We start from the raw sequence: 10,520 nt of genomic DNA on the forward strand, positions 1-10,520 counted from the left end.
TGTTAGTTTGTCGCAATGGCTCTCCCTAAATTTGGTGATCTTCACCTTAGAAGGCTAGAGGAGATCGAAAGTAATGTCAGGAAGTTTATGGTTTTGCAATTTGAGCATAATAATTTCTTTAGAAACGAGCTTAAGGAACAAAAAGGTTTTATGAGTTATATGAATAAAGAACTCGATGATATGTCTAAAGAATTCGATGGTATAAGAGCCCAAATTGCTCGTCTTGAAAAGATGACCGCTGAAATCTCGGATATGCAAGCTACCTTAGTCAATAAGATGGCCGCTAAACCGAATTCCTATGAAAATCAAGATGAAGATCTAAAAGTTATTGATGTGTCCCCTATTAAATCTTTGTTTTGCAATATGAATCTTGATGAAACTGAATATGATCTTCCTTTACCTAGAAGGCGTTCTAAGAATTCGTAGTTTCTAGATCTTGATGATGAAATTGATGAAAGTCGGATTGAAAAAAATAAAAACCTAGATGTTGCTAAACCCACTATTTTGGATCTCAAGGAATTTAATTATGAAAATTGCTCTTTGATTGGTTGTATTTCCTTGTTGCAATCCGTGCTAGATTCTCCTCATGCTTATAGTCAAAATAAGGCCTTTACCGAACACATTGTTGATGCCTTGATGCAATCTTATGAAGAAAAACTTGAGTTAAAAGTTTCTATCCCTAGAAAACTCTATGATGAGTGGGAACCTACTATCAAAATTAAAATTAAATATTATGAGTTTCATGCTTTGTGTGATTTGGCTGCTAGTGTCTCCACTATTCCCAAAACTTTGTGTGATTTTCTAGATTTCCGTGACTTTGAAGATTGCTCTTTAAACTTGCATCTTGCGGATTCCATTATTAAAAAGCCTATGGGAAGAATTAATGATGTTCTTATTGTTGCAAATAGGAATTATGTGCCCGTAGATTTTATCGTTCTTGATATAGATTGCAATCCTTCATGTCCTATTATTCTTGGTAGACCTTTCCTTAGAACGTTTGGTGCGATTATTGATATGAAGAAAGGGAATATTAGATTTCAATTTCCCTTAAGAAAGGGTATGGAACACTTTCCTAGAAAGAAAATAAAATTACCATATGAATCTATCATGAGAGCCACTTATGGATTGCCTATCAAAGATGGCAAAACCTAGATCTATCCTTGTTTTTATGCCTAGCTAGGGGCGTTAAACGATAGCGCTTGTTTGGAGGCAGCCCAATTTTATTTTTTGTTTTTTGTTTTTGTTACTGTTTAGTGTTAAATTTTGTTTCTACTTTCTGTTTAGATGTGTTTTTATGCACTAATTAGTGTTTGTGCCAAGTAGAACCTATAGGATAAGTTATTATGATAGTTGATTTGATTCTATTGAAAAATAGAAACTTTGCGCTCACGAGAAAAAATTCAAAAAATCACAGAAACGTGCTTTTGCATTGATTCTTTTTTATGCTGGTCAATAAACAAATTGTCCAGTACGTCCTATTTTGGTAGAATTTTTAGTGTTCCAGAAGTTTGCGTTAGTTACAGATTACTACAGACTATTCTGTTTTTAACAAATTCTGTTTTTCGTGTGTTGTTTGCTTATTTCAATGCATCTATGGCTAATAAATTAGTTTATAAACCATAAGGAAGTTGGAATACAGTAGGTTTAACACCAATCTCTACTTCTAATGGACGACTTGGTGAATAGTCCACGCGGTTTGTTTTCGCTGGTTTATTTTTGTAATCCTCCCACCTCCGTTTTATTTTCGTCATCCTCCCACCTCCCCATCGACGCTGGTTTATTATTCATCGGTTTATTTACCCCTCAGCTCTTTCCTTGCAAATCAGCATTTCCAAACGTACACGCAATCACGGATCTACCTTTACTAACTTACCCAAATCAATCGATACCTCCCATTATTGTAAATTTCTTTAGGAAACAAATAATAGATTTTAAGAAAAAGTAGAATAACAGTTAGATCGCACGTCCCCTCCTCCCACCCCATCCCACGCACGCACCCCGCAGGAAACACCGTTCCTCTCGATCCCCACCCGTCGCCGCCGCCCTCAGCTCTCGATCCCCTCGAGTAAGCGGCGCCGCCGTCGGCTCTCCATCCCCTCGATTAAATGGTGCCGTCGTCATCTCTCGATCCCCTCGAGATCGCTGCGCCGCCATCGTCTCTCGATCCCCTCGAGACCCCCAGGTCTCACACCACCACCGCCGGTGCCTCCTCCTCTGGCGACGCGGCGAACGAGAGCAGGGCCATAGCAGGGGCGGCCGCCTCGTGCCCCCGATGTCCAGGGCCCCCTCCGATATGCTGCAGGCCCATGGCCCAAGCCCCAAGGAAACCAAGGACTCCGACGCAAGTAGTCGGTAGCGGCGAGTATGTCTAAGATCGTCGTGTTTTCTTCCCCATCGAGTTCGCCTGTTGACTGGTTCGCGGAGGTTTCAGCAGACCCGTTTTTGCCCTGGATGTGAGTCGTGTACCGGCGACTCTGGCGGTCCGACCTCATGCACGTCGTCCTCACCATCAACCCCAAGTCCCTCCTCCAGTGGATCATTGAACTCCGCAACCAATTTCTTCGACGCTGTCATGCAGGTTCGAGTCCACACAGCGAGGAGATTGATTCGTCCGTGCTTGTTTCAGTCCAGATACATACGGTATGTTGATAATTTGTTGAGTTTTTATTTATCTGGTAATTTTTCTTCATGGCAGAGGGGCAACTCTGAATTATATACGAGGATCCTGGGAGTCAAGGGCTTCAAGGTCGAGTCATCTTCAGGTGTGTATGCGTGTGTACAATTAGGTTTCTTTTCAGTGTACTCCCCCTGTCTCTCTCTCTCTCATGTGTGTCTGATTTATGATTTTATTTAACTCAGAAATTCATGCTAGGGAAACGGCAATAAGTGTTTGATGATCACTCAGCCACGGATGCTAAAATTATAGAGAATTGATAAATTATAAGATCTATCACCTATTAAATTGACATGCATCCATGGTCTCCACAGCGGGGGAGAAGAGCGAGGACATGCGCTGGAGGAGGAACAACATGGGTGCGTCTTTTTCCTCGTGTGCAGCAGCAGCCTCACTAAGGTGACATACTACGCAGAACCCTTCCTTGCTGGGTTTCTGTGACTCCTTGCCGGTGAACGGCATTTGGATGACGCCTCGGTTGGTTGATTTACTAATTGGAGTCTGGAATTCTTTTCGTACTAGGGATCCAAGTGTGAGCACCGGCACTGCGAGGGCGCCCAGTTCAACCCCAGGAACTGCTGGTACTGGTTGCACGTTAGCTGCATCAACCCAAGCCGCACCTTTCACCAACATGTGTGTGACCCTCGAGTTGATTTGTGTGGGTGCTTCTGTAATCGCAAAAATAAGAAATGCGTGTGCTTCTATGCTTGGTTGCATGCCTAGGACGCTTTCGTCCGGTGGTTAGTCATGGGTGTCATTATTACGCTTGTGCCAGCCTAACTTGGGCTGCAATGTAATTTGTTCCCTAATGATGATGTATTATTTTCTATGGAGAATAGGCTCTATTGCGATCTCCATCCGAGAATTAGCTCTCCATCCAAGAATTAGCTTCCAACTCTAAAAAGGTACTGCTGCTGAACCAGGAAAACCATCTATGAGTTTCTCATTTGTTCAATTATTTTCTTCTTCCGTTCTTGTTTGTTATTCAATGATACTAGCTAGCATGGTGCTGGCGAACGCCTGCAATGGCACGCAGTGGAAGGTAAAAACCAAGGCATGTCCCCTCGGCCCCTCCTTACTTTTAGTTGTCATATTGATCTGACATGTTGCTGAAGCGTTTGCTTCAGACCTTAGACCATGGGCACCTTTTGATTTCACTGAATATTCTGCTATATATAAGGACTAAGCTAGCATCTTGAATTGACATGTTCAGTACAAGGGTACAACTAGAAATCCTAATAATTTGTATGTCCACACGCTCTTTACAAATGCCATCTGTACATTACATGTGTGTGTACTGTTCTCTCACTACTAAGGTGTTTTATGAGTTGAAGTGTTGTTCTCATTGTTGTAATGTTGAAATAGACAGAACTCTGTTCTTCATGATCCATTCGGGGTAAGGGTGGACAATGAGCTACTTTGTTAACTGACGACGAACTGAATCTGGTTAAAAGGTAAATAAGCTTTTGAACTTTATACAAAAAAAGTTTGCACCGAGCAGTTGGATCCACTAACTTGCCTTAAAGCCATGTTCAGAAACACACATTTCATTTTGCCATCTTCAGAAACATGCAACAGGCTCAAAAAATAAGGTTGCAGCTCTTATTAGTGTTAAATGTTAGCAACTATCTCGCACACGAGCGTGGTGTAGGTCGCAGCCATGTGAGATGCGAGCAGCAGTCGGCAGCCTGGGGCGGCAGGCGGGGCCACCGCGTGATGACGGGTTCAACGGATTCATACCCATACCGATGTATGTTGAGCTTGCCCTTGTTGTGTTTTTGATAATGATGGTTGGGCTTTTCATGATGAATCTTGTGTATGCATTCTAATTTCAACAGAATAACCAACTTTTATCATGGATCTACACTCTGCAATGAAATTTGGTATATAGTATATATGATCTTGGTTTGTTATTTTGAATACATATGATACTGGATATGTCTTCTTTGGGTCTCCAAATGATTTGAAAGATTGGATGCCAGAAAATAGATTGAGCAACCATTACACATTAGACTAATTTATATGGCATGTTACCTGGCCGTTCCCTTTCTTTTCTTTGTACACAATAGTATAGTTCTTTATACCAACTGTATCAACATACTCATTTGCCACTGAAACTTATATATGTTTTCTATTTCAAAAATTAATTGACTATGAAGCAGGAAGAGATGTCGAACTATAGTGCCCTGATATATTCCTTCGTTTCCTGGTAAGTTTACCTACGATGGTTGTGTGCTAGGTAATAGGCTAACTCTTTTGTTTGAATCATTATCATTAACTCATTAGCTCTACTCCTAATGTCTGAGTTGGTAGGATTGCGTCCACGGCTTTTTTCGTCCCACCACTTTCATCTGGTATTTTTTCGTCCCCTCCCCCAACCCCACCCCACCTACTCAGCCCAACAAAACCCCCCAAAAAACCACTCCTATCGATACCTCGAGGACATGACGCGATCGTCGTGCGATCTCGAGGTCAGAGCACTGCCTCCCCTCGATCGCCACCTCTGACGTACGATCTTGCCGCCACCGACCTCACAGAGGAGATGCTGCCGCAGACGTCCAGGAACACCGCCGCGGACGTCCGGGATCGCCGCCCCGACCTCCCAGAGGAGATGACGCCGCCGCCGACCTCCGAGGGGAGACGCCGCCGCCACCTGCGCTAAATCCTAGGCATACACCACCGTGCTCCCGCCGTCGGGTTCCACAACCGTTCGCCACCATGCTATTGCCTTCCTCCCTCAGGTTCATCTCCCCTTTTTTCTGTTTGGATCAAGACGGCGAGAATCAAATCTGAGACGGAGAGAATCGGATCAGGATAGAGAGACGGAATGAGGATTGATGCCATGGGATCCCTTGCTAAAATTGAGAGGGAGGGAGGGAGGGAGGGAAAGGGTATCCTTGTGCAGGGCTGTTTGGACCTCGTTCAGTCCATTTTAGCATGAAAAAAGTTGCCACGGGCTAATGCAACGGCCTGCACGGCACACCACGGCCTGCTACCTAAGGGTTTGCCTCAGTTTTCCGTTTTTTGGGTAAAGCAAATTTCCCCCAATATACAGATATGCTATGACATAAACATGTCAAAACCATCAAGGTTAAATTTATATGCACTGGAATTTTATAGATTTGTTTTAGCATGTGCAAGTCTATTAGATAGTATTTTGGACAGAGTTAAGGATAGTCTTTTGTGGCTAACTATAGTATTTTGTGGCCTAAGTGTATAAGTGAAATGGCCTAATCTATGTACTCCGGTGATTGTTGGATCTGCATGGGATGACAGATGGGAGGGGGGCAGTTACAATGTCACTTGCTACTGGATCTCGGTCCACCGAGCAGCCGCTTCTGAGAAGAGAAAATGTTCTATATTGACATGCATGTGATTAATAATGAATGGTACATGGTTCCTACACTTAGTTGATATTGTGTTTAAATTTTCTTTACTTGATCATGTTACTTGCAGGAAATTGCCATATTTGGACACAGATTCCTGATTTCCTCACTTCCTCAAGGCGAAGAGGCGAAGGCTATTGTCGATGTGCGAATGTGGCACCACTACTCTTTACTGTGATGAGGAGGTACAACTTCTAACTGAGTGTGAATTCAATACTATCTTTATTTTGCAAAAGCTATACTGGTCTTCGTGTTTATTATGCATTATTCCTTTTAGACTTTAGGATTGCTATATTCAAGTTTTGCTTCTGGCCTGCTTTGGATTAAGGTAGATATTTGTTCACGGGCCGAAAAATCTGATTTTGGTTATGCAGTTCATTTTCTTACATCGCACACGACAAAGTAGTAACTAATTACTTTACCCAGGATGAGATATTTGGATGAAATTGGACTTAAGTTTTTGCAAGCTTGATGCACACTTAAATACTGGTGATATCACATTCATAACTAATTTGATTTCTCCCAAGCTACAGTATGGTCACTACTCTATTTCTTGAAGGATAAATCGATATTTAAATAATTGACGTATTCTAGCAGCATATGAAGTTAAAGTAGAGGTAGAACTAGAACCGTACAAGTACTTTGATGTCGTGTGTCATGTACTGTGATCACAAGACAATTTGAATGTTCTACCTTATTTACAGTTTACTCATGCAAGCTTCTTTAATTTGAAATAAAAATGAGTATTCAGCCAGACGAATTGCTCTTACAGTCCATTCCTGTTGAACATGTATGTTTCTAGGATGATACCAATTCAAATGGTTTCTTGGTTTCTTGAATGACAGGTTTGCAAACCTTTATACGAGTTTTGAGTTTCGACCACATCTAAAATGATTTCTATGTAGATGAGTGACTTGCTACATGTGTGGTGAAATGTGTTTTTGACCACATTTAAAATGATTTCTATCTAACTTTACTCAGATTCAGTGAAGGAGAATCTAATGAGGAGTCGGATGTGCAGTCATCAAAAGCCCCATGACAAACTCTGTGCCTGTCGCTCCCATCAACAACAACCAAATGGTGTAACATTCCTTAGGTCTTCATGCATTTAACCTATTATTACTGGACTGGTTTTGGTAAGCCAACTAAGAAACATTTTGATCTCAAAAAATAATATTTGTAACTAAGGAGCAATATCACGGCAATCTTTGGTAAGCAAAAGTACTCAGATTTTTTTGGTAAGCCAACTAAGAAACATTTTCATCTACCAAAGAAACTCAGATTTCTTTAAAGGACAGACCCAGTGCATAGAAGCTCCCACACAAGGTGGGGTCTGGGGAGGGATTATAGGAACCTAGTCTTACCCCTGCAAAGTGCAATGCAGAGAGGCTGGTTCGAACCCAGGACCTCTTGGCACAAGTGGGGAGGACTTCACCATTGCGCTAGGCGTGCCCTCAAAGAAACTCAGATTTCTTTGGTAAATAAAAACTAAGAAACATATTTTTACAAAGAAAACTTTGGTAACCAACAAATTTAGATCAATTGAAGTATTTAATCAATAATTTTCTACAGTATGTTTACTGATATAGGTGGCACAATAGAACGAAATGCTGACCAGGCCAGCTAACTTAATCAGCCTGGGATCAACTTCCTAAACCCGACACTCCTTCCTAACACACCATCCTTCCATGTTGTCGATCCTTCGTTCCCCGTCTCTGATCATATCTGATCTAGGGTTAATAGTCATTCTTTTTGTGCTTCTCCCACAAAAGCTTTTTCCTGCAATATGCATCAATTCGTCTTTTCCAGGATTCTCAGAGTTCACGTTCGCAAGGAACTCACAAATCTTGGTGGCTAAAAGGTGCCCAAGCTTAGGCAACAACACTCCGGCCACAACAATTTCGTCAGCCATAGGAACCACACCTCCAAAGGCCTGAGCGAGAGTGAGCGTGTGTCGACCATGCCTGGACCACCACTCTCCACATATGTATACTACGGCTGGCTAGGCTCCAATAGAGGCTGAGAGACTCCTAATATATGGTCCGTAGTCATTTCATTTCGCTACATTGATCGAAGCCGCGAGTCAATCGAAAGGAAATCCCCCACCGTCGAAGGAAGTCAATCTCACCTCGAGTCCCGACCCCACCTCTCGTTTTCCCTTCCTAATCTCCCGATAAAGATCCACATCCCTCCTCCACCGCCATCTCCATCCTCTGCACCCCTCGCCTTTGCAATCCATCCTCCATCCAGTTTTCCTTTTGTTTTCTATCCCAAAAAATCAGATCGCAATCCATCTTTCCTTTAATGCACATCTCTCCTGTAAAAAATCAGAACACATGCCCGTCCTTCTCATTAACATGCGTTTCTTCTGAATATCTGGGATGCAATCCTCTCCTTCCCACTAATCTCTTATATATATGCCTTTCCTAAAGATATCTCGGTCCTGCCCAGCTTGATCTAATTCAATTTAGATGAAGGATACTTTCAGGAACAAGACGATCTACTCAAAGGCTGGCTTGCTCCGCGGCCTCCACCTCGCCCACCTCATCCCGTAGACATTGTCGTCCTCCACACGACCACACCAGCTTTCACGATTTGGGTCTATGGCAGGCATAAACTATGAGAATTTGACTGGTCGTTTTCATCGCAGGCGGCTGCGGCGAGGACGTGTGGAAGGCAACAGCTCGGACTTGATGCCCTTTGCCTCCGTCAAGGACACTGTCAATGGTGCGTAATCTCAAACCTCCTTTTGACGTATTTGTGCTCGTGAAACAAGTATTCGGCCTGGCCGATGGCAAAACGCAAATATGGCAAAGCTGGCTTGACTTGAGATGGATTGAATCTGGTACAACGTGGCTAGCCAAAAGGTGGCTAGCAAAGCACGCACACACACTGGCATGTGTAACATATTTGTTGTTTGTAAACTCACAATGATTACAATGTGAGCTACATGCATTTATACTAACATAACATCATCTGCCTAAGTAGAGTTAGGATTTCTATACTACTTGAACAATCAATGAGATCTATAGGAAAGCGGAAGAGAGAACTAGCAAGCCGGTGATTTTACTGTTTTATCTAGATTCATTGTGCTAAATCAAGTAGTTCTAACCTAGCTGTTACAGGATTCACCGATTTAGTCCATGTTTTGCTTTTCCAGTTTTAGTGAATGGGGTGGATTTTGAAATCTCATATTTCAGTTAGTTTTTGGTCGGTCAGCTTGAGTAGTAGGGTCCGTTTGGATGGAAGCCGTTAACTGAGGACACATGCAAGCGTTTGGATGGCTGCCCAAAATTCTGATGTAGCCAATTTTTTGTTTAATACATTCAGTTTTTCCACAAACCACGGGGCGATTCAGCGGAGGCGAAACCTTCTGCTAAAAAGTTGGCACGCCTAGCGTTGGCAGGGCGGTTGCAGGCGCTATCCAAACAACCCCGTATTCTCTTTTTTTTTCTCAGTTGGTATTTCATATAGGCCACCTTGCTATGTTATATAAGATACTCATATAGGAGGTCAAGCTTGAAAAAGGTAGAATTTTCAACAAGTCAAGAATCATGTTAACCAGGTTGTCATGATATTTCCGCTGCTTCAAAATGCTCCATGAGATGTTAGGTAACATGCCTCTGAATGTTGATTTCTTTTTACAGAATTTTGACTGTTTATGTAGACTTTGGTTCATTATGACAACGGCAAAGATCACTTTGAGGCGCTCGCCATGGCAGACGGGGATGGGGTGGCGCCGGGTACACTGTTGATAACAAAAATGTTGTGACGGTTCCAAATGAGAACTGAACTTACTGCACTAATATTCAGTTATATATCAAGTCGGCAAATGTTTGTGTGTTCTGTAAAATAGCATGGCAAATTTTAGTCCAAATGTTGTCTGTCTTCAGTTATCTAAAAACTAGCATGGCCAATTTGTACATGATACAATTTTTCAGCATGGCAAATTAGTTAATAAATTGTAAAAAAGGTGGTACCAAATAAACTTGTATACGGTTATGTAGCATCCTAATTTTTCGTATAGCAACTAAGCCATCAGTATCCTTTCAATGGTTATTTTATACATGCGAAATTTGACATGTATTATCTTTATAAATGTCATCCAACAAAATTTAAAAGGCCCGTGGCAACGCACGGGCATTGTACTAGTATACATAAAGAATGAGTTCATTACAGTACCTTAAATTAGTCTTTTATTTTCTTTCACTAACGGAGCTCACGAGATTTCTATTGAGTTTTGTGTTGTGAAGTTTTCAAGTTTTGAGTGAATTCTTTTGATGGATTATGGAACAAAGAGTGGCAAGAGCCTAAGCTTGGGGATGCTCATGGCACCCCCAAGATAATCCAAGCACACCAAAAAGTCAAAGCTTGGGATGCCCCGGAAGGCATCCCCTATTTCGTCTACTTCCATCGGTAATTTACTTGGAGCTATATTTTTATTCATCACATGTTATGTG

The 10,520-nt window shown here is 42.1% G+C and overlaps 1 long non-coding RNA gene across 3 annotated transcripts; it reads left to right on the forward strand.

Annotated features, from left to right (window-relative positions):
* The first annotated feature begins 1,967 nt into the window (after nt 1-1,967).
* Nucleotides 1,968-10,228, forward strand: LOC123043662 (uncharacterized). 3 transcript variants are annotated; one of them, XR_006419451.1, is made up of 6 exons: nt 1,968-2,578; nt 2,696-2,762; nt 2,989-3,073; nt 3,197-3,414; nt 3,514-6,245; nt 7,042-10,228. It is a non-coding gene; the product is annotated as an uncharacterized lncRNA (long non-coding RNA). The 3 variants fall into 3 exon arrangements; XR_006419452.1 differs by having other exon boundaries at nt 1,968-2,362; nt 2,435-2,578; nt 3,197-6,245; XR_006419450.1 differs by having other exon boundaries at nt 3,197-6,245.
* The last annotated feature ends 292 nt before the right edge of the window (nt 10,229-10,520 follow it).

This window comes from Triticum aestivum, chromosome 2B (genome assembly GCF_018294505.1).
Source record: "Triticum aestivum cultivar Chinese Spring chromosome 2B, IWGSC CS RefSeq v2.1, whole genome shotgun sequence".
NCBI classification, from domain to species: domain Eukaryota; kingdom Viridiplantae; phylum Streptophyta; class Magnoliopsida; order Poales; family Poaceae; genus Triticum; species Triticum aestivum.